We start from the raw sequence: 23,040 nt of genomic DNA, 5'->3' as shown, positions 1-23,040 counted from the left end.
CCCTGGGAAAGTTACCAGTGTCATACCTCTGGTCTGGTAGATCAAATAAAGGCTTGTTCTTAGTGTACCTTGCTGAAGCCAATTTGAATGGAATAAGAATGGAATTAAAAACATCTTGCCAAGCTGTCTTGTATTTGGAAAATTTAAAAAGTTGTGTTTGTGCGTGTATTATATTTATACTGTGTAAGAATATTTCTCAATATTTCCCCTCAAAAGACAGAATTAGTGTGAAGGATCGAGGGAGAGAGAGGCCATACAGTACATGTCTTGTAGCGCATATTCTCTTCTTCAACTCCATTTCAACAGTCCCATGTGGTAGAGGAGATGGGTGGTTGGCCGTCACACAGGGATGGTAGGGGGCTTGGAGGGATATAAGTCTTGTAGGTCCTCGGAGGCAGAGGACAAGATTGAGCACTGCAGCCTTGAGAAAATAAAGGCCCCACAGACCCTGGGGCGGGCTTCCTCCCTGCTCGCCATGTTTCATGTCCACACAATTAAACAAGTCACCCTGGCAGCTGCAGCCTTCTCCTACACCTTCTCCTTGTGTGTGTGTGTGTGTGTGTGTGTGTGTGTGTGTGTGTGTGTGTGTGTGTGTGTGTGTGTGTGTGTGTGTGTGTGTGTGTGTGTGTGTGTGTGTGTGATTAAATTCACCAGGAGATCAGTGGCTGTGGCTAATCTTATCTGATAAATTTTTTGCTGTGTTTTTTATCTTTATGGCCGAGCAGAGAACGTTCACATGTGAGGTTAAGCATGAAGAAAAATGGGCCAGGGATCACTGGGCATAACTCTTCCTCTGTTAAATGTAGTTATGATGGCGAGGAGAGGCACTTAAGTGTGGGAAATGACACACACACACCGAACACACTCCCATTCCACAGACACTGTTGGCACTGTGTTCACGGAGAGTGAAACAGACAGGAAGGTAATGTGAAGCAACATTTATTTTTATTGTTATGGTTTAAACTTGACTAAGTTCCTCCAGGTCATGGGCAGAGAATGAGCAAATAAGTCAGAGACTGCACACAAGCTCCCTGTTGTAGCCAACCAGGTACATAGGAGCTGCAGAATGTCAACTTCACCAACCATTTGCAAAGCTAATATACCAGTTCCCAAGTATACATGAACAGTGTGACTGCCAGTTCTGTGTAAAACCCACAGCTGTAAAGCAAATGAAAGGTGACCTGCCATGACCGGTTAAGGCTATCTTATTGGATAGTGAGAGCTGTCCAATGGCTTGTGAACAGTGGATAGGTAAGGTATAAGAGCTCGTGTTGGAGTGAGGGGTGATGGGTATTGGGAGGTAAATGATTCTACAGAGCAGCCACACACTGAGGTGGTCTAGAGAGTGTGTCTGTCTGTCTGTGTGTGTGTGTGTGTCTGTGTGTGTGTGTGTGTGTGTGTGTGTGTGTGTGTGTGTGTGTGTGTGTGTGTGTGTGTGTGTGTGTGTGTGTGTGTGTGTGTGTGTGTGTGTGTGTGTGTGTGTGTGTGTGTGTGTGTGTCATATCAGTGAGTTACCTCCAGACACTCTAGCCACAACAGATAGAGACCACTTAGGGACATTTCAGAGTCTCTTCACAGACACTGAAGAGACTCCCCAATGTTAGACAATTCCATCTTTCTTATAGGACAGGGGTCACCTGCCAGTGACCTGTTATCAATGGCCTGGCTCGCCCTCCAGAAGTTGTTAATCTGTCATGATACATTTACATCTGCTCAAATGATTGTGTGGCAGTGGCGGTTAGCTTCATGGGATCTCTAATAGATGATTTAGGTCTGTTGTGTTTTGGCATCACGTCAAATCCGTATGGGGGACATCCATCGCCGAAAGCCGGTTGTTTGGCCTGGTCTGGTCTGCATCGGTTCCTCTCACAGGTAGCACAGACTCTCATCCTCCTCTTCCACCAAACCCCTGGGAATAGAAGAGAGGAAGAGGAAGACAACTGTAAGATTGTCTGCTGAATACATACACACAGTACAGCCAGTGTTCTACACTTCAGACCTGACATGGCTAGCCTCCATAGAAACATGGCTAGCCTCCATAGAAACATTGTCTGCTTTGTGTACTTCTAAATAAACCATTATGGAAGCATACCTATCGGAGTTACGGACATTACTTTCTAATGAAATTGAGGAAAGATTTTGCTCCGCACTTGAATTCAATCAGATAAAATTTAATTAGAGGCTGTGTCCCAAATGGCACCCTATTCCCTATATAGTGCACTACTTTGACTAGAGCCCTATGGGCCCTGGTCAAATTAGTGCAATACATAGAAGTAGCGCAATACAATAGGGTGCCAGCAACTTTGCTTAACTTTCTTCATCAAGTCTATACTTAAGGAAAAAATCTCAGTTAAGAAGACATTTCTTCTTAAGAAGGTTTTGTGAATCTGGGCCCTGGTCCAAATGTCTCAGTGTACATTTTACAGGTGACACTACTGTCATTAGACTCTATACATTTTACAGGTGACACTAATGTAATTAGACTCTGTTCTGTAGCACGGAGAGAAGCAAACATCTCAGATGTTCATTTCTTATTCATGGTTTTAGTTACGGATGACAAAACAGCCATGTAAAAAAGTTAGGCAACTTCGCCCCCAGACTGTCTGCCTGCGCCATGACTAAGTTTTTGTGTGTGTGTGCGTGTATGTGTGTGTTAATGAAAATGTGGGTGTGTCTGTGCCTTGAGTCTGTGTGTGTGTGTGTGTCTTTGGAACAATCTGTTGGGGGACCAGTGTTTAAAGGAGGCTACAGTTGTGAGGCTGACTGTGTTGCGGGGCTGCTGACATTAACAGGCTGGATGATAAAGTGGCTTGACAATTGTCCTGACAGTGTGAGGTCCCCCTGTCCATTCTAATGAGGCATTGTGTGATGCTGCCTCTTCCCGAGCCACGAGGATGTGTTCGAAGCGGCAGAGGGGTGAGCGAAGGGTTGTCCAAAGGGTCGGGAAGGGCAAAGTGCATCCTTCTACATACCAGGATGGCAGATGGTTGAGCAACACACACACACACACACACACACACACACACACACACACACAAACACACAGGCATACACACACACACACACACAGGCACACACACACACACACACACACACACACAGACACACACAGGCAGACACACACACACACACAAACAAACACACAGGCAGACACACAAACACACAGGCAGACACACAGGCAGACACACAGACAGATACACAGACAGACACACACACAGACACACACACAGACAGAAGCACAGGCAGACACACAGGCAGACACACAGGCAGACACACAGGCAGACACATAGACAGACACACAGACAGACAGACACACAGACAGGCAGACACACAGACAGACAGACACACAGACAGACACACAGACAGACAGGCAGACACACAGGCAGACATACAGGTAGACACACAGACAGATACACAGACAGATACACAGACAGACACACACACAGACACACACACACACAGACACACACACATACACATACACAGACAGAAGCACAGGCAGACACACAGGCAGACACACAGGCAGACACACAGGCAGACACACAGACAGACACACACAGGCAGACACACAGACAGACAGACACACACACAGACAGACAGACACACAGGCAGACACAAACACACAAAACAGGAGGGCGGCAAGACAGAAACACGAAAACATCTTCAAGGATACCGGACAGGAAATTGCATCATGTTTTCTGGGACTGTCGTAGGGCCTGTTTCCAGTGACCCCGGATGACCTCGGATGTCAGACCTTTTGACCTAGGATGTCAGACCTTTGTTCTCAGGAATGTCTTAATATGGATATTATGGATATGAGGATGCCCAGGTGACATTATGTCACACATACTACTCACATGTTCACAATGTAGGGCTACACAAATATTGTGAAGAAAATCAAAAATATTAGGTTAACATCACGTCATCTGAAGATACTATTGTCATTGTAAAACTACAGAAACCTCTGTATTGAATATTATATTAAGGATCGTCATTGTCTCTCCAAGTGTCATGTGTTTTGGGTACTTAATTTTATTTCCTGAACAAGCCCATTAGTAAATGCTGCAGGGCCTCTCCATCTTTTTCACTACTACAGAGGCCTTGATGATCACACTGTACACTATTGCTGTGCATGAGGCCCTGTGGGTGAAATGTATCAGTGAAAAGTCTCCCCTTTAGACAGTGATCTCGATGTCCCGGGCCATCTTCTGACCCAGCAGCTCCTCGTAGTCCCCACACTGCTCCCTCATCTGGACCTGCAGGTCATGCTGCTGCTCCTTCATCTCCTCAATACGACACTGAGAAGAAACAGAGAGATAATGGGCCATGTTCTAATAACCACTTCCATCCTACCACTTATTATAAAGCCATGTATCTATGTATTGGACACATTCTAATTGGTATGCTAGTGTGGTTATTAGAATAGAGCCATTGGGTATATGGGATGGGTGGATGGAGGTAGAAGTTATTGGAATAGAGCCATTGGATATATGGGATGGATGGATGGAGGTAGAAGCTGACCCTAACCACTAGTCTAAGGTCTGATATTTTCTAACTTTCTACTCTTAGACTTGAGGATAGGGAAGGGTAAACTGTTCCTAGATCTGTGGTTAGGTTTGAGGGTAGAATAACTTGTTCCTAGATCTGTGGTTAGGATTGAGGGTAGTTTAAACTGTTCCTAGATCTGTGGTTAGGATTAAGGGTAGTTTAAACTGTTCCTAGATCTGTGGTTAGGATTAAGGGTAGTTTAAACTGTTCCTAGATCTGTGGTTAGGATTGAGGGTAGTTTAAACTGTTCCTAGATCTGTGGTTAGGATTAAGGGTAGTTTAAACTGTTCCTAGATCTGTGGTTAGGATTAAGGGTAGTTTAAACTGTTCCTAGATCTGTGGTTAGGATGAGGGTAGAATAACTTGTTCCTAGATCTGTGGTTTGGAATGAGGGTAGGGTAAACTGTTCCTAGATCTGTGGTTAGGGATGATGGTAGGGTAAACTGTTCCTAGATCTCTCTTACCTCCAGATCAGCGATCTCCTCCACATATGCTTCTTTCTTCATCTCAATCTCATCTTCCAGCTCCTCACCACCTCTCCATCTCCTCACCACACCTCTCCATCTCCTCACCACACCTCTCCAGCTCCTCACCACACCTCTCCATCTCCTCACCACACCTCTCCAGCTCCTCACCACACGTCTCCAGCTCCTCACCACACCTCTCCAGCTCCTCACCACACCTCTCCAGCTCCTCACCACACCTCTCCATCTCCTCACCACACCTCTCCAGCTCCTCACCACACCTCTCCAGCTCCTCACCACACCTCTCCAGCTCCTCACCACACCTCTCCAGCTCCTCACCACACCTTTCAGGCTCCTCACCACACCTCTCCAGCTCTGCAAGCTCCTTCTCATGCTCTGCAATCTACACACACACGCAAGCACCCAAAACCAGATATTCAGGTTCATGGTCGGAGGTAACATCGTAATAATGTGCATTGGTATAAACTTCATTGATCCACATTCATGTTCGAGATGCGTGACTTGGCACACTCATTGTAGTTCATCTCTAGAGAAAATGGATCTGCCAATTTCATTCCAAACAGCACATTAAAACCTCAAACTGAACACTCTCTTCCAAACAAGGCATGCACGCACACACGCGCACATGCACGCACGCGCACATACACGCACACCCGGCGCCCTGCTGTGAGTAATTACAGCAATCAGAGAAGTTCAACAATTAGCTGTCAAAGACGGATGATGAGGGTCCAGGCCGTCTGCTTCTCTTTCAGGTAGATCACAGGAGCTCCAGGCTGCGTTCAGAATGGCACCCTATTCCCTATTATAGTGCACTAGATCTGGGCTCTGGTCAAAAGTAGTGTACTATATAGGAAATAGGGTGCCATTTGGAAGGAAACCCCAGTCAGTCCCAGAACTAACATAGGGCTGATGATGAGATCCCAACCTTGCTTTTCTCTCCCTCTGCTTTCTCTCTCTGTCTGGTATGATAAGTGAGCCCTGGCTGAATGCCCTGCGTGTGCAGGCAGGGGTGTGTGTCATCCCCATCACTGCCTGTTCTACTCTATTAAACACATCTCTAAGCTGAGCCTGACTGACTTCACCGCAAGCTGGTTTGTTTGGCCAAGTTGTGTCTCGGTGAGAAACCAGACCTGGGACATCCATCACAGCCGGTGAGAGAGAGATGAGGGGAAGGAGAAAGAGGGATGGAGGGATCTGTCCATCAGACTAGGCCCAGGCAGGGTAGAGCGTGGGCTCGCGTGCTGCACATTAGGGAAGAGGAGACGGTGTTATGAGAGTGCGACTGCGGTTACCGAGGGGGCCTGTTTATTTAAAGAGCTGGGACTATAACCACAACCACAGTAACGGGAACCAAACCGCCATGTTTGTCATCCCCAGCTTCCAGCTGGCTCATTCATCCCTTCCTCTCCCCTGTAACTATTCCCCAGGTCATTGCTGTAAATGAGAATGTGTTCTCAGTCAACTTACCTGGTAAAATAAGGGTAAAATAAATACAATTAAATAAATAATAAATGGGGAGGTGTCTGCTGCAGTTCGACCACTGATGATTACAGAGGGGCGAGCGGTGTAGTAAGTTACTGTAGACTTAAGTAATTGACTGATTCTATTAAGTGGTTTGCGGAGGGTTTAATTCTTGATTGATGGACTATAATGGAAAATCCCACAATTTCCTTAAATACTGTAAACTTAGTCATTGAGTAATTCAATGACTTGTGAAATACTGAGTGAGTCGTTGAGTTTTGGGGTGGTTCGAGACTAATTCTTGAATGACTGTACAGAGATATTCTACAATTTTCTCAATGAAGCCTCTCTGTTGTGTGTTTCTGTTTCTCTATGAGAAGGGGGTGGAGGTGCTAGATGTGACAGATGACGGTCTATTTCTATTCTACAGTCTGGGGTTGAAGTCTCCGGAGACACGGAGGAGGAATGTGAGAAGTTTCAGAAGTTGATGATGAAGAAGAAAGAGACAGGGAGAAAGAGAGAGAGAATTGTAAAACGTATGTTTAATAATGGAAGGGTGAGAGAGAGAGAGAGAGAGAGAGAGAGAGAGAGAGAGAGAAAAATCCGCCTTGAGACAGTGCAGAACTCCTCTCATCTCCCAGTTGAAGTCTCGAAGAGTAAACACTTTTGTCGGCGGGGAACTCGCTCGCTTTATTCATTCACTGTCACTCAGGGAGAACTCATAAGGAGTGAACTGCCTTTCCCTCCCTAAACTTTACTGTCTGTGGGAAGAAGACATTCATTTTCTACCATTCCTCTTGATTTAGTGGCTAATGTTTGATGCTGAACTAATGGTGGGCTTTTCTGATTAGACGTCTGAAAAGAGTGAATTTCATGGAAGGAAAGTTTACAGGAGAAAAATAAACTAGAAAGAAAGAAAGAAAGACAGCGGCTGTGACCCCCGCAGCTCTGGCCACCGCCAGTTCCTTTCCAGCTCCTTTCCAGCTCCTTTCCAGCTACAACCGCACCAGTTTCCCTGCACTCACACTGGAAACATATCAACATAGTCACTACCATTCATTTACTGTATGACAGTCCATGAGTGTGTCTCATAAATTACTGTGTCTCATAAATAGGCGGGCCACATTATTTTAGGCTGTACATATTCATAAGCAGTACAACAACCACAAGTTGATATTTCCATTGTCTTCCAGTTGTTGTTTAGAAAAGCAGTATGCATGGGTTATTCATGTGCAAAGAAGTCCTTATGTAAATACCCTTCCAATAATCAGTGTCCTGTACTTTGTACACCCAGACAGGGAGAATAATCAGTGTCCTGTACTTTGTACACCCAGACAGGGAGAATAATCAGTGTCCTGTACTTTGTACACCCAGACAGGGAGAATAATCAGTGTCCTGTACTTTGTACACCCAGACAGGGAGAATAATCAGTGTCCTGTACTTTGTACACCCAGACAGGGAGAATAATCAGTGTCCTGTACTTTGTACACCCAGACAGGGAGAATAATCAGTGTTCTGTACTTTGTACACCCAGACAGGGAGAATAATCAGTGTTCTGTACTTTGTACACCCAGACAGGGAGAATAATCAGTGTCCTGTACTTTGTACACCCAGACAGGGAGAATAATCAGTGTCCTGTACTTTGTACACCCAGACAGGGAGAATAATCAGTCCATGCCTTAGCTTCATACCTGCTGAGACCAATCTTAAACCCTCCCCTCATCCTAACCGCATTCCTGGGGTGCGTCCCAAATGGCACCCTATAGGCCCTGGTCAAAAGTAATGCACCATAAAGGGAATGGGGTGCCATTTGGGACGCAGTCCTGATGGAGAGGAACAAATGAGTGGCAACGAGGTACCAGAGTCAGCCAGCAATCTCACTTCAATCCCAAATGGCAATAATTTGGGGATGGAGACAATTGCACCTTCTGAGACACTAATGGAGGCCAGCAAGCTGTCCAGCTGGCAATGAACGAGGGAAGGAGGAGGAGGGGAGGAGATAGGATGAAGTGGGAGGGAGAGTGTAATTGTTTGGGTTACCGCAAGAGCTGCTGTCAATTTGGGCCAAAGCCTCCACACACACCCCCATGCCACCTAGGAAGCAGCCCAGAGGTCTGATTACGGACATCCCGACCCGGGAACCTGGGGGAGGGTCAGACCCACCGGAGAGCCAGGTTGACCCCAGCAGAGCACCTCTAGCTTGTAACACATACACACTCTCTTTCTGACACACACAAACACACAGTGGGACAAAGTGGGTCTGTTCTGGTGTGTGGCAGCAGCTCTGATTCTCAGGTTCGTCTCAAGTGTGATGTCAGGAGGAAAAGAAAACATGCTGGCCCATCCCTCTGAGATGTGTGAAGGCTCAGAGTTATGCCTGGACGGGCCAGGCGGTTTGTGGAAGAAAGAGGGGGTGGGAGAGGGAGGTGGAGTGGGGGAGAGGTGTGTAGCAGGATTGGGGGGGGGGATCTAGAGTTATGTTGAAGGGTGTGTGTGTTCTGTGTGCGTGCAGGTATGTTTACATAATGACACTGTTCGTGCATGCTTGTGTGTGTTCTCCAGAATCCGTACCTGGAGGCTCTCAGCCAGCTGGCTATAGTACTCCTTGATATCCATGATACTGGGGTGATGTCAGGGTTGTAAAACTCCAGGACTTCTCTCCCTGCTGCAGCTGGACCCTCTACAGGGACCACCATGTTCTGAACCGTCTGCAGACACACACACACACACACACACACAACATTTAGACACAGACATTAGGCTGAGAGGTGTGTGTGTGCATGTGTGCAGTGAGCACGTTCATGTGTGTTGTATGCTCAGCAGGCTAGACCAGACTCTCAACCCTCTGCAGACACACACAACATTAAGACCCAGCCATGTACGTCTTCAGGTCGCAATACCTAAAACCATTATCAACCTCCACGCATCCATCACAGCAGAATGAAATACCCCAGCAGCCTGAACCTTGAGTAATGATAAGGCAGTCCATTCATCAGGGGAATATGAGGTGTTGGAAATGTCTGATAATAATAGCAGTTAATAAAACCTAGGGGTGCTGTGAGTAATCCGGTGCAGCGAGTTATCGAGCGTGTACCTGAGGGAGTGTGTTAAACGTAGCGTGCGGCCGAGTGGCCGGTCTTCACAGAGGAAAAAACTGTGACGAAGAGAAGGAACTGCCGCTTGCTTCTCCTTTTCCCTTTCTCACTGCTCCCTCTCTCTCTGCTTTCTCTCTTTGTTCCCTTTCAGTCTCCCTCTCCCTCTCTCGCCCTCCCTCTCTCGCCCTCTGCCTCGCTCGCTCTCTGCTCTGCCTCTCCCTCCGCCTCTCTGCCTCGCTCGCTCTCTGCTCTGCCTCTCTCTCTCTCCCGCCGCCTCTCTGCCTCTCTCGCTCTCTGCTCTGCCTCTCTCTCTCCCGCCGCCTCTCTGCCTCTCTCTCTCTCCCGCCGCCTCAATGCCTCGCTCGCTCTCTGCTCTGCTCTGCCTCGCTCGCTCTCTGCCTCTCTCCCTCTGCCTCTCTGCCTCGCTCTCCCACCGCCTCTCTGCCTCGCTCGCTCTCTGCTCTGCCTCGCTCGCTCTCTGCTCTGCCTCGCTCGCTCTCTGCTCTGCCTCGCTCGCTCTCTGCTCTGCCTCGCTCGCTCTCTGCTCTGCCTCGCTCGCTCTCTGCTCTGCCTCGCTCTCTCTCCCTCCGCCTCTCTCTCTCTCTCTCTGCTCTGCCTACCTCGCTCGCTCTCTGCTCTGCCTCGCTCTCTGCTCTGCCTCGCTCTCTCTCCCTCCGCCTCTCTGCCTCGCACGCTCTCTGCTCTGCCTCGTGCTCTCTCCCTCTGCCTCGCGCTCTCTCTCCCTCCACCTCTCTGCCTCACGCGCTCTCTCCCTCCGCCTCACTCTCTCTCCCTCCGCCACTCTGCCTCGCTCGCTCTCTCTCTGCCTCGCTCTCTCTCTGCTCTCCCAGGATCTGATAGCAGGATGTGTCTGTCAGCTGCTGATGAGATGGAGAACAGAGGGAGGGGTGTGTGTGTGTGTGTGTGTGTGTCTGTGTGTTATTTAGCAAATGTGTGTGAATTATTTAGCAAATGTGTGTGCATTATTTTTGCAATAGTGTGTGCGTGTGTGTGTGTGAATTATTTTACAAGTTATGTGATTTGTGGATTTAACAATTAAAATGTGAGTTTTTGTGTGAGGGAATGACTGGGTTAAAGGCTTGGGTGAGGCAGTGTTATAGAGAATCAGGGCTCTGTTCTATGATATAATAACTGGTTATATCATCTGTGAGATCTCTCCTTGGAAAGCCTCTTCTTATTCTTACCCTGCCTTGTTGTGCTCTAATCAAGCCTCAGTACCACCATTGTTCCTGGTAAAATAACTACTGTTCATGGTAAAACCTGGTCAACAAGATGGCCGAGGTCATCTGAACCCTGTTGCCCCTGGCAACCCCTACTGGGCATCTCTCCAACACTTGTCCTCTGAAGTTTGAGTGGCTTGGTTTAACAGAAAAGCCTTTCTGCTTATGTAAAGGAGGTGGTTCGGCAAACCTTGCCTGAGCTTTGAATACCCGCATTAGCTCCCTGAGCTAATGCCTTTAGCTCAGTGGGCTAACAGCCTTTTGGCATGCAGGAAACCCGGGTTCAAACACAGTCCCACTTGTAAGTAATGACCAAGAGAGCCATTGAGTAGTAAACTGTTCCTACTTTGTGTACTAATACTGTGGGTAATTGATGTTGGCCATCCAGCCAGTCCCCTCTCTGAGATGTCCCTTCTCTCTTACCGTCTCATGCTGTGCCTCTATGTGAGCCAGTTGTTCCTGGTAGAATTTCACTTGCTCCCTCAGGGCCAGACAGTCTGCCGTCACTACATCCACTTCCTACAGGGGGCAGCAGAGAGCCAGATCAATAGAAAACCAACAGTGCTCATAAGAAAACCACAAACACTATTTGTTGTTCCAAATAAACCCTTAGTCCCTACCCCCTATGCACTTGTTTAGATCTCAGGAGATTGGATAGGTGTTAACAATATGTTGAAAGCTTCAGCTTGTCTTCTGATAGGCTAGATGGCATTTTCACAATATTGCTTACACTAGTATTTACCAAGCTTGATTCAACTAATCAACTCGTCATTAAGCCTTTAGTTTAATCAGGTGTGTTGGTGCTAGGCAAAAACAAAAATATGATCCCCTTCACTGGCTTACACCAATCCAATCCTTTAATATCTACATGAGTCCCTAGGGGGTAAGGGGTAGGTAGAAGGGGCTAGGGTAGTACCATGACACACTCTATTCCCTCAACCAGCAGGTAGCTAGCTAGACACCGCAATACTGAGAATAGGGGGGGATGGAAAGGGCTAATTAGCTTTTAGCTCATCCAGCCCTTTTTAAGTGCCTGATTAATTGGTGATGAATTCAATTACTCCTGGTGCTAGCATTTACATCTACATGAAAAACGAGTAAGGTCCAGGGGTGGGAACCTTTCTGCTGTGGCTGCTGGAACACATGGGGCCCTGATGGATGTCGCACAAGAGGCAGGCGGTCTGTTGCTGTTATCTCTGGGCAAACATGAGGCCGTAAATTGGAGAGAGTTTTGCGCTCACAGTCTATGGACTGTAAAGACTAAAGAAATCCCCCTAGATCACCCTTCTCCTCTCCTCTCTTCTTCTCCATCCATCGCTTCAGGCTAGCTGTGCTTTATAGCACCGTCTTCTGCTTTGGATTTGGATGAGAATCAGCTAGCTCCTCCAGCCTTCTTCCACTGTGGGAAGCCTTTGTGGGAGCCTTCAACACATTGTTGCTACTGAACCAAACACTATATCCATCCACTAAAACAGCCTCAGCCCCAGATACAAACACTGAATCCATCTACCATCCACTAAAACAGCCTCAGCCCCAGATACAAACACTGTATCAATCAATCAATCAATTTTATTTTATATAGCCCTTCTTACATCAGCTAATATCTCGAAGTGCTGTACAGAAACCCAGCCTAAAACCCCAAACAGCTAGTAATGCAGGTGTAGAAGCACGGTGGCTAGGAAAAACTCCCTAGAAAGGCGAAAACCTAGGAAGAAACCTAGAGAGGAACCAGGCTATGAGGGGTGGCCAGTCCTCTTCTAGCTGTGCCGGTGAAGATTATAACAGAACCATGCCAAGATGTTCAAAAATGTTCATAAGTGACAAGCATGGTCAAATAATAATCAGGAATAAATCTCAGTTGGCTTTTCATAGCCGATCATTAAGAGTTGAAAACAGCAGGTCTGGGACAGGTAGGGGTTCCATAACCGCAGGCAGAACAGTTGAAACTGGAATAGCAGCAAGGCCAGGCAGACTGGGGACAGCAAGGAGTCACCACGGCCGGTAGTCCCGACGTATGGTCCTAGGGCTCAGGTCTCTCAGTTGGCTTTTCATAGCCGATCATTAAGAGTTGAAAACAGCAGGTCTGGGACAGGTAGGGGTTTCGTAACCGCAGGCAGAACAGTTGAAACTGGAATAGCAGCAAGGCCAGGCGGACTGGGGACAGCAAGGTGTCATCATGCCCGGTAGTCCTGACGTATGGTCCTAGGGCTCAGGTTCTCAGAGAGAAAGAGAGAACGAGAGAATTAGAGAGAGCATACTTAAATTCACACAGGACACTGGATAAGACAGGAGAAGTACTCCAGGTATAACCAACTAACCCCAGCCCCCGACACATAAACTACTGCAGCATAAATACTGGAGGCTGAGACAGGAGCGGTCTGGAGACACTGTGGCCCCATCCGAAGAAACCCCGGACAGGGCCAAACAGGAAGGATATAACCCCACCCACTCTGCCAAAGCACAGCCCCCGCACCACTAGAGGGATATCCTCAACCACCAACTTACAATCCTGAGACAAGGCCGAGTATAGCCCACAGAGGTCTCCACCACAGCACAAACCAAGGGGGGGCGCCAACCCAGACAGGAAGATCACGTCAGTAACTCAACCCACTCAAGTGACGCACCCCTCCCAGGGACGGCATGAAAGAGCACCAGCAAGCCAGTGACTCAGCCCCTGCAACAGGGTTAGAGGCAGAGAACCCCAGTGGAGAGGGGAACCGGCCTGGCAGAGACAGCAAGGGCTGTTCGTTGCTCCAGAGCCTTTCCGTTCACCTTCACACTCCTGGGCCAGACTACACTCAATCATATGACCTACTAAAGAGATAAGTCTTCAGTAAAGACTTAAAGGTTGAGACCGAGTCTGCGTCTCTCACATGGGTAGGCAGACTGTTCCATAAAAATGGAGATCTATAGGAGAAAGCCCTGCCTCCCGCTGTTTGCTTAGAAATTCTAGGGACAATTAGGAGGCCTGCGTCTTGTGACCGTAGCGTACGTATTGGTATGTACGGCAGGACCAACTCGGAAAGATAGGTAGGAGCAAGCCCATGTAACGCTTTATAGGTTAACAGTAAAACCTTGAAATCAGCCCTTGCCTTAACAGGAAGCCAGTGTAGGGAAGCTAGCACTGGAGTAATATGATCAAATTTCTTGGTTCTAGTCAGGATTCTAGCAGCCGTATTTAGCACTAACTGAAGTTTATTTAGTGCTTTATCCGGGTAGCCGGAAAATAGAGCATTGCAGTAGTCTAACCTAGAAGTAACAAATGCATGGATTAATTTTTCTGCATCATTTTTGGACAGAAAATTTCTGATTTTTGCAATGTTACGTAGATGGAAAAAAGCTGTCCTTGAAACAGTCTTGATATGTTCGTCAAAAGAGAGATCAGGGTCAAGAGTAACGCCGAGGTCCTTCACAGTTTTATTTGAGACGACTTTACAACCATCAAGATGAATTGTCAGATTTAACAGAAGATCTCTTTGTTTCTTGGGACCTAGAACAAGCATCTCTGTTTTGTCCGAGTTTAAAAGTAAAAAGTTTTCAGCCATCCACTTCCTTATGTCTGAAACACAGGCTTCTAGCGAGGGCAATTTTGGGGGCTTCACCATGTTTCATTGAAATGTACAGCTGTGTGTCATCCGCATAGCAGTGAAAGTTAACATTATGTTTTCGAATAACATCCCCAAGAGGTAAAATATATAGTGAAAACAATAGTGGTCCTAAAACGGAACCTTGAGGAACACCGAAATGTACAGTTGATTTGTCGGAGGACAGACCATTCACAGAGACAAACTGATATCTTTCCGACAGGTAAGATCTAAACCAGGCCAGAACTTGTCCGTGTAGACCAATTTGGGTTTCCAGTCTCTCCAAAAGAATGTGGTGATCGATGGTGTCAAAGGCAGCACTAAGGTCTAGTAGCACGAGGACAGATGCAGAGCCTCGGTCTGACGCCATTAAAAGGTCATTTACCACCTTCACAAGTGCAGTCTCAGTGCTATGATGGGGTCTAAAACCAGACTGAAGCATTTCGTATACATTGTTTGTCTTCAGAAAGGCAGTGAGTTGCTGCGCAACAGCTTTTTCTAAAATTTTTGAGAGGAATGGAAGATTCGATATAGGCCGATAGTTTTTTATATTTTCCGGGTCAAGGTTTGGCTTTTTCAAGAGAGGCTTTATCACTGCCACTTTTAGTGAGTTTGGTACACATCCGGTGGATAGAGAGCTGTTTATTATGTTCAACATAGGAGGGCCAAGCACAGGAAGCAGCTCCTTCAGCAGTTTAGTAGGAATAGGATCCAGTATGCAGCTTGAAGGTTTAGAGGCCATGATTATTTTCATCATTGTGTCAAGAGATATAGTACTAAAACACTTAAGTGTCTCTCCCGATCCCAGGCCCTCGCAGAGTGCAGATCCAGGACAGCTAAGCCCTGGAGGAATACGCAGATTCAAAGAGGAGTCCGTAATTTGCTTTCTAATGGTCATGATCTTTTCCTCAAAGAAGTTCGTGAATTTATTACTGCTGAAGTGAAAGCCATCCTCTCTTGGGGAATGCTGCTTTTTAGTTAGCTTTGCAACGGTATCAAAAAGAAATTTTGGATTATTCTTATTTTCCTCGATTAAGTTGGAAAAGTAGGATGATCGAGCAGCAGTGAGGGCTCTTCGGTACTGCACGGTACTGTCTTTCCAAGCTAGTCGGAAGACTTCCAGTTTGGTGTGGCGCCATTTCCGTTCCAATTTCCTGGAAGCTTGCTTCAAAGCTCGGGTATTTTCTGTATACCAGGGAGCTAGTTTCTTATGACAAATGTTTTTCGTTTTTAGGGGTGCAACTGCATCTAGGGTATTGCGCAAGGTTAAATTGAGTTCCTCAGTTAAGTGGTTAACTGATTTTTGTCCTCTGACGTCCTTGGGTAGGCAGAAGGAGTCTGGAAGGGCATCAAGGAATTTTTGTGTTGTCTGAGAATTTATAGCACGACTTTTGATGCTCCTTGGTTGGGGTCTGAGCAGATTATTTGTTGCGATTGCAAACGTAATAAAATGGTGGTCCGATAGTCCAGGATTTTGTGGAAAAACATTAAGATCTACAACATTTATTCCATGGGACAAAACTAGGTCCAGAGTATGACTGTGGCAGTGAGTAGGTCCAGAGACATGTTGGACAAAACCCACTGAGTCGATGATGGCTCCGAAAGACTTTTGGAGTGGGTCTGTGGACTTCTCCATGTGAATATTAAAATCACCAAAAATTAGAATATGATCTGCTATGACTACAAGGTCTGATAGGAATTCAGGAAACTCAGAGAGGAACGCTGTATATGGCCCAGGAGGCCTGTAAACAGTAGCTATAAAAAGTGATTGAGTAGGCTGCATAGATTTCATGACTAGAAGCTCAAAAGATGAAAACGCCATTTTTTTTTTTTTATTGAAATTTGCTATCGTAAATGTTAGCAACACCTCCGCCCTTGCGGGATGCACGGGGAATATGGTCACTAGTGTAACCAGGAGGTGAGGCCTCATTTAACACAGCAAATTCATCAGGCTTAAGCCATGTTTCAGTCAGGCCAATCACATCAAGATTATGATCAGTGATTAGTTCATTGACTATGACTGCCTTTGAAGTGAGGGATCTAACATTAAGTAACCCTATTTTGAGATGTGAGGTATCACGATCTCTTTCAATAATGGCAGGAATGGAGGAGGTCTTTATCCTAATAAGATTGCTAGGGTGAACACCGCCATGTTTAGTTTTGCCCAACCTAGGTCGAGGCACAGACACAGTCTCAATGGGTATGGCTGAGCTGACTACACTGACTATGCTATTGGCAGACTCCACTAAGCTGGCAGGTTGGCTAACAGCCTGCTGCCTGGCCTGCACCCTATTTCACTGTGGGGCTAGAGGAGTTAGAGCCCTATCTATGTTGGTAGATAAGAGGAGAGCACCCCTCCAGCTAGGATGGAGTCCGTCACTCCTCAGCAGGTCAGGCTTGGTCCTGTTTGTGGGTGAGTCCCAGAAAGAGGGGCAATTATCCACAAATGTTATCTTTTGGGAGGGGCAGAAAACAGTTTTCAACCAGCGATTGAGTGCTGAGACTCTGCTGTAGAGCTCGTCACTTCCCCTAACTGGGAGGGGGCCAGAGACAATTACTCGATGCCGACACATCTTTCTAGCTAATTTACACACTGAAGCTATGTTGCACTTGGTGACCTCTGACTGTTTCATCCTAACATCGTTGGTGCCGACGTGGATAACAATATCTCTATACTCTCTACACTCGCCAGTTTTAGCTTTAGCCAGCACCATCTTTAGATTAGCCTTAACGTCGGTAGCCCTGCCCCCTGGTAAACAGTGTATGATCGCTGGGTGATTCGTTTTAAGTCTAATACTGCGGGTAATGGAGTCGCCAATGACTAGGGTTTTCAATTTGTCAGAGCTAATGGTGGGAGCCTTCGGCGTCTCAGACCCCGTAACGGGAGGAGTAGAGACAAGAGAAGACTCAGACTCAGACTCCGACTCGCTACATAATGGGGAAAACCGGTTGAAGGTTTCTGTCGGCTGAATGAGCGACACCGGTTGAGCATTCCAACAGTATTTCCCTCCAGAAGCCATGAGAAAGTTGTCCGGCTGCGGGGACTGTGCGGGGGATTTATACTAACGTTACTGTCTGTACTTACTGGTGGCACAGACGCTGTTTCTTCCTTTCCTACACTGACATTACCCTTGCCTAACGATTGCGTCTGAAGCTGGGCTTGTAGCACAGCTATTCTCGCCGTAAGGCGATCGTTCTCCTGTATATTATGAGTACAGCGACTGCAATTAGAAGACATCATGTTAATGTTACTACTTAGCTTCGGCTGTTGAAGATGTTGACGAACCATGTCCAGATAAAGCGTCCGGAGTGAAAAAAGTTGAATAAGGGAAAAAAGTTGCGATGGAAAAATGGAAAATAAAGTAAAATTGGCAGCTAAAACGCACAGGAAAATGACTCTTCTGTCTCGGGATAAAACGTCCGGGGTGAAAAAGTTTAACGAAAAAAGATGAGTGAGGACAAAACTAAAAAGTTGGTAAATTTGTTGAACACAGAGATTGATTAAACGTTTATTAAAAGTAAAACGTGAATAGTTTGGCAGGTAGCCAAGTAGCAACAAACAGCACAGCAGCACGGAGACAATGCGGAAGCTGTATCCATACACCATCCACTAAATGTATGTATCCATACACCATCCACTAAAAGCCTCAGCCCCAGATACAAACACTGAATCCATCTACCATCCACTAAAACAGCCTCAGCCCCAGATACAAACACTGTATCCATACACCCTCCACTAAAACAGCCTCAGCCCCAGATACAAACACTGAATCCATCTACCATCCACTAAAACAGCCTCAACCCCAGATACAAGCTCAATAGAACACTCAGAGAATTGGCTGACAGACAGACAGACCGACCATGGAGGTTGTCCAAGATGTGGGCAGCTTTAGCAGAAATTACAAACAGGCTTAATCAATAGCTAATGGCAAGGCTGGACTTCAAATATCCAGCAATGCCTTGTTTAGCCTCTTCCAATGCCTGCCTGCCTGCCTGCCTGCCTGCCTGCCTGCCTGTCTGCCTGCCTGTCTGCCTGCCTGCCTGCCTGCCTGTCTGCCTGTCTGTCACCTGTCTGCTGAGAAAGACTGTAGCCTCCTCTCGAGGAGCTGCTTCCAACACTGGTTCACAATCACATTCAAATCTCTTTTCTCCTCTCCCCTCCCTGCCTGTGTCCGTCACCGGCTCTAGTCTCTCTCCACACTCCAGCTGCTTTCCAATCGGAGCCAGAGGCTGAGCCAGCCAGCCAGCCGCATTACTGCACCGACTACATTACCATCTGTATTACATCTATATGGGATAAATTAAAGCCTGAATGACTCAATAAGGAGACATGGAAACAGCTTCTCCAACATCTGGGCTGGCAGTGGAGAGGGGCTGTGACGTGTGATGTGGCAGGCAGGGATGGAATTAGAGGGAATCGGATAGTAGGGTTTGTTAAGACTGGGGTTCTCAGGTTGCGTTGTGGCTGCCGGCCCAGATTGTACGACTGATGATCAGTTGAACAGAGTGGGTAGAGCACTATAGAGCTACAGAGGAGCTGCTGGGCTATGCTGAGATGAAATGGGGTTTAATAGGAGAGGATAAAACAGTGTTGGCAAGTCATGCCAATACTGCCATCTAGTGGTTATTATAGTTTAGTACAGTTGCATTAATGCTCCCAAAGAGATATTGGCCCTCCTTGAATATTTAGATAATTAATCTTTCTTTCCACCCTTCTTTGCCTGTTTGCAAAAAATATATATTTTGAAGATGATCGTCCTTCACTGCAGGTGAAAAATGGGTATAAAAGTTGAGCTACCACAAGTTAGATCTATGTCTTTATGCATGTTCTATAACAGTAGCACACATTAAAAGTCTACTCATTGTTAGAGAATACATTACAAACAAAGATACCAAATCAAAATTACTAAACAATAACACCAAAATGGCCACCAGAGGAACAGGAAGTGAGGTCATTACCGTCCTCCCGCTCCAGTTGGATGAGTGTCCTCTGCTGGACGGTCTCCTCATACTGCTCCTGCAGATAGTCCAGCTCTCTCCTCAGCTCCTCCACGTCACACAGGCTCTGGTCCTGGACACACAGTGGCTTATCAGTCTGGTACTGGTAAGTAGTGGGAATGGTCTGTGACAGCGGCTATCCATCCATTTACACCAGTGGCTATACATACAGACACACATGCGCACACCGATACATACTAACTCATATTCACACACACACACACACACACACATATATACACAAACACTACTTTAAGTCCACTCATTAAATATGTCATGGTGGGAGCTAACCACCGTAAACAACATACAGGTTTCCTAGCTCCTAGTGAGCCTTGCAAAGTTTTGGTGAGGTAGGGTCTCAGATGAGGGATGTCTCTGCTGTAATATCCCAGAAATACCCTCTGGCCATGCGGACGGTCAGCTCTGCTGTGTCTCTGAATGTGTGGCTAGCCAGGTCATCTCCTGCAGTGGCGGCAGCAGACTGTGCAGTGATGCAGAACGACAGACCAAACTGGAAGAGGTGATCATTGCCATATTCCAACATGATGAGGGGAAGGGTAATGAGTTTAGGGACAAGCTTATTAAGAACTGGGAGAAGAGTCATGATATGCATGATTTGATGGTAGCGCTCCTAGAGGTAGTCATGCTGTGCTTGAACGAGCTGAAAAGCAAAGAGAATAGCTTAGGGAGTGGCCAAGCACTGCTTTACTTCAATAAAGTCAGAAGTGGAGGTGGTCTGTTGGCCAGCCAGCCTCTCCTCCAGCTCACAGATCTGGGCCTCCAGAGAGTCATTGTCCTCCTCAAAGCAGTGCGCCTAGAGGGTACGCACAGCATGTACATTGTTATAGCATTTATATATATATATATATATTTGTTCACAAAGGAAATTACCTGCATGGTTAGGGTTACAAAATTCTGGTAATTTTCCAGAAAATTCTCCGGTTTTCCAGAAATCGCGGTTGGAAGATTCAGATTATCTGCTTATTCCCTCCTGATTTCTGGAATATTCTAACCGAGATTTCTGTAAAACCTGGGAATTTGGGGTAAGTTACCGGAATTGTACAACCCTATGTATGTTACATTTAATGGGTTGCTTCCTTGGAGCATCTGAATACAACAGACTGACTACAACAGACTGACTACGACAGACTTGGGTCAAATACATACAGTATAAGAAACACTTTTGATTTAGCTTAGAGTTTTGCACTGGTTATATGGTGATATGGTGTTGGTCTATCTCAAATCGAGTACAGTGACCCTTAAGACAATGTTTCTACAACCTTAGGACAATGTTTCTACAACCTTAGGACAATGTTTCTAGGGTTGACTCCATCCCGGGCTCGCCATGTTGATGAGGGCCACAAAACGATCATTGAGGGCGGCGATGACGCTGCGGTCTTTAGTGAATCGGACCAGACTCTCCTTGTTGAGCGCCTTGGCAACCACAAAGTCCAGCTTCTCACACGTACACTCATCAGCAGCCACACCACCGTGGGAGGGGCACACACACACACACACAGAATGGAGTTTAGGCCAGGAGACACGTACAAACTCTGATACACACACATACAAATACCCACAGACAAACATCTATAGACTAAATGTCACAAAAGTATCGGTCCGTTTTGTGCATGTACATTGAAAATCAAGGGCCACAAGATCGCAATCTCTGAAGTGTCTTGAATTAATAGCATTGCTGCCCCTCCCAAATCAGCTCTGTGCAAATTAACACCGCCAGAGGTAACATGATGTCATTGTTTGACACAAATGCAAAAGGCGTTTGTCATCACCCTTCAAACTTTTCCCTTGGGACAGACAAGGCGTAACTAATGCGAAACATGCAATGGCCAACTGAGTGACACGCTATACTGCATATGGAAATCGTGCAAAGCTACCGCACATTTGCTTCTGATTAAATAAGCTTATTCAGACATACTTGAGTGAAAGAAAACAAACATCTGTCATAACTCAAACTTTGTTGAACTCTGAAACTCATCACAATTGGCCACGACTGACAAATTACCATAAAGCATTGTCCTTACAAGTACTGTATGTCTCAACCAATCTCAAGTTTGCACAACACAATACAAACAGAAGATTTAACCCCTTAGCCTCCTCCTAGTTGTGACGAGGTGTGAATGAAGGAGTCAGGCGCAGGAGGTAAAACACCGAAGTCAAGAGTTTATTCCGTTTACATAATTAAAACGCCCAAAGCGTAAAACGAAACTATTACAAGGGAAAACATCCACATTGGCATAAACACAGTGAATAGTAGCTCAACCGAGCTACACGCTCTCACAACAAACAATCACTCACAAAGACAAGGGGAACAGAGGGAACACTTATACACATACTAATTAGGGGAATGAGCACCAGGTGTGTGTGACTGACAAGACATGACAAGTGGAGTGATGAGAAAGGAATCGGCAGTAGCTAGGACTCCGGTGACGACGAACGCCGAAGCATGCCCGAACCAGGAGGGGGGGCAGCCTCGGCGGAAGTCGTGACACTAGTATGGTTGGGAACCATTGATCTAGTGTATATACAGTACCAGTCAAAGGTTTGGACACACCTACTCATTCAATGGTTTTTCTTAATTTTTTACATTGTAGAATAATAGTAGTTAGTAGCTACTATTACTTGAAATGTAGCTAGCTTGTTGCTACCTGGATAGCTAACTAAACAATAGTTGGAACGACCTAGCTGTAATATTTGGAGACGCTTTCTCTCCGTTGGGACAGACGCGAACTGGCTGAATCGATTCAGTGGTTAGCTTTGCACTTAACTGGCTAACAGTAGCTACTAAGGGTAAGTTATAACCTACATTTATTTTTGTTTTGTTTTTACATACTGGTAACCAGAGTCGTTCAAGGGAATTCAGGACATGGGTGACTAGTTAACGTTAGCTTGGCTCTCTCTGTGTTTCGTGTCGTGGGAGGAGGGGTTGGTTCGTTGGCAGAGAGCAATGGCTAGCTAGTATGCTAACTATTCTAGCTAACTAACTGGCTGAATAAATTGACGACGTACTCACTCAAACTGTCAAAACTAACCCAAAACTTTACACAACGTTAGACACGGACACGAATGATCTGCTTGGCGTGTTAACACACTGGTGGTTTGTTGTAACCGAGTATTGGTGCTAAACCGTGTTATTGGAGGCTGGCATGCTAGTTGGCTATGGCGTCATAGGATTCGGTGCCCTGGATGGTTTTCACGGAAGTACCAAGTTAGCTAGCTGAATAAACTAAGTTAGAGTCTATTCCTAGAAAACATTGAACCGCTGTAGTTTATAACAATTATAATTTCTAAAGTGGAAGTTGGGAGAGTTATATTTGAGTGTTTCAGTGAAACGTAAGTGAGGGAGGCCCCGCTCTCTCGCTTTCCCAGATGTTTAGTTCATTTCATTCTGATCTCCTTTGTATTATTGTAGCCTTTTTCTGTAGCCTGTCAACTATGTGTCTGTCTATCCCTGTTCTCTCCTCTCTGCACAGGCCATACAAACGCTTCACACCACGTGGCTGCTGCCACTCTAATCTGGTGGTCCCTGCGCACATGACCCACGTGGAGTTCCAGGTCTCCGGCAGCCTCTGGAACTGACGTTCTGCGGCCAACAAGGCAGAGTTAATCT

At 46.4% G+C, this 23,040-nt stretch overlaps 1 long non-coding RNA gene across 1 annotated transcript; it reads right to left on the bottom strand.

Moving 5' to 3' along the window:
• Positions 1-5,332: 5,332 nt before the first annotated feature.
• On the bottom strand, positions 5,333-18,523 carry LOC121546031. The gene is made up of 4 exons (XR_005996326.1): positions 18,483-18,523; positions 11,254-11,349; positions 9,066-9,202; positions 5,333-5,415 (listed from the first exon to the last, which is right to left on the bottom strand). It is a non-coding gene; the product is annotated as an uncharacterized LOC121546031 (long non-coding RNA).
• Positions 18,524-23,040: the final 4,517 nt, after the last annotated feature.

Source organism: Coregonus clupeaformis, chromosome 3 (assembly GCF_020615455.1).
Source record: "Coregonus clupeaformis isolate EN_2021a chromosome 3, ASM2061545v1, whole genome shotgun sequence".
In the NCBI taxonomy this organism is placed as follows: domain Eukaryota; kingdom Metazoa; phylum Chordata; class Actinopteri; order Salmoniformes; family Salmonidae; genus Coregonus; species Coregonus clupeaformis.
The sequence above is the reverse complement of the archived record's forward strand: the minus strand, read 5'-3'. Positions and strand labels throughout refer to the sequence as shown.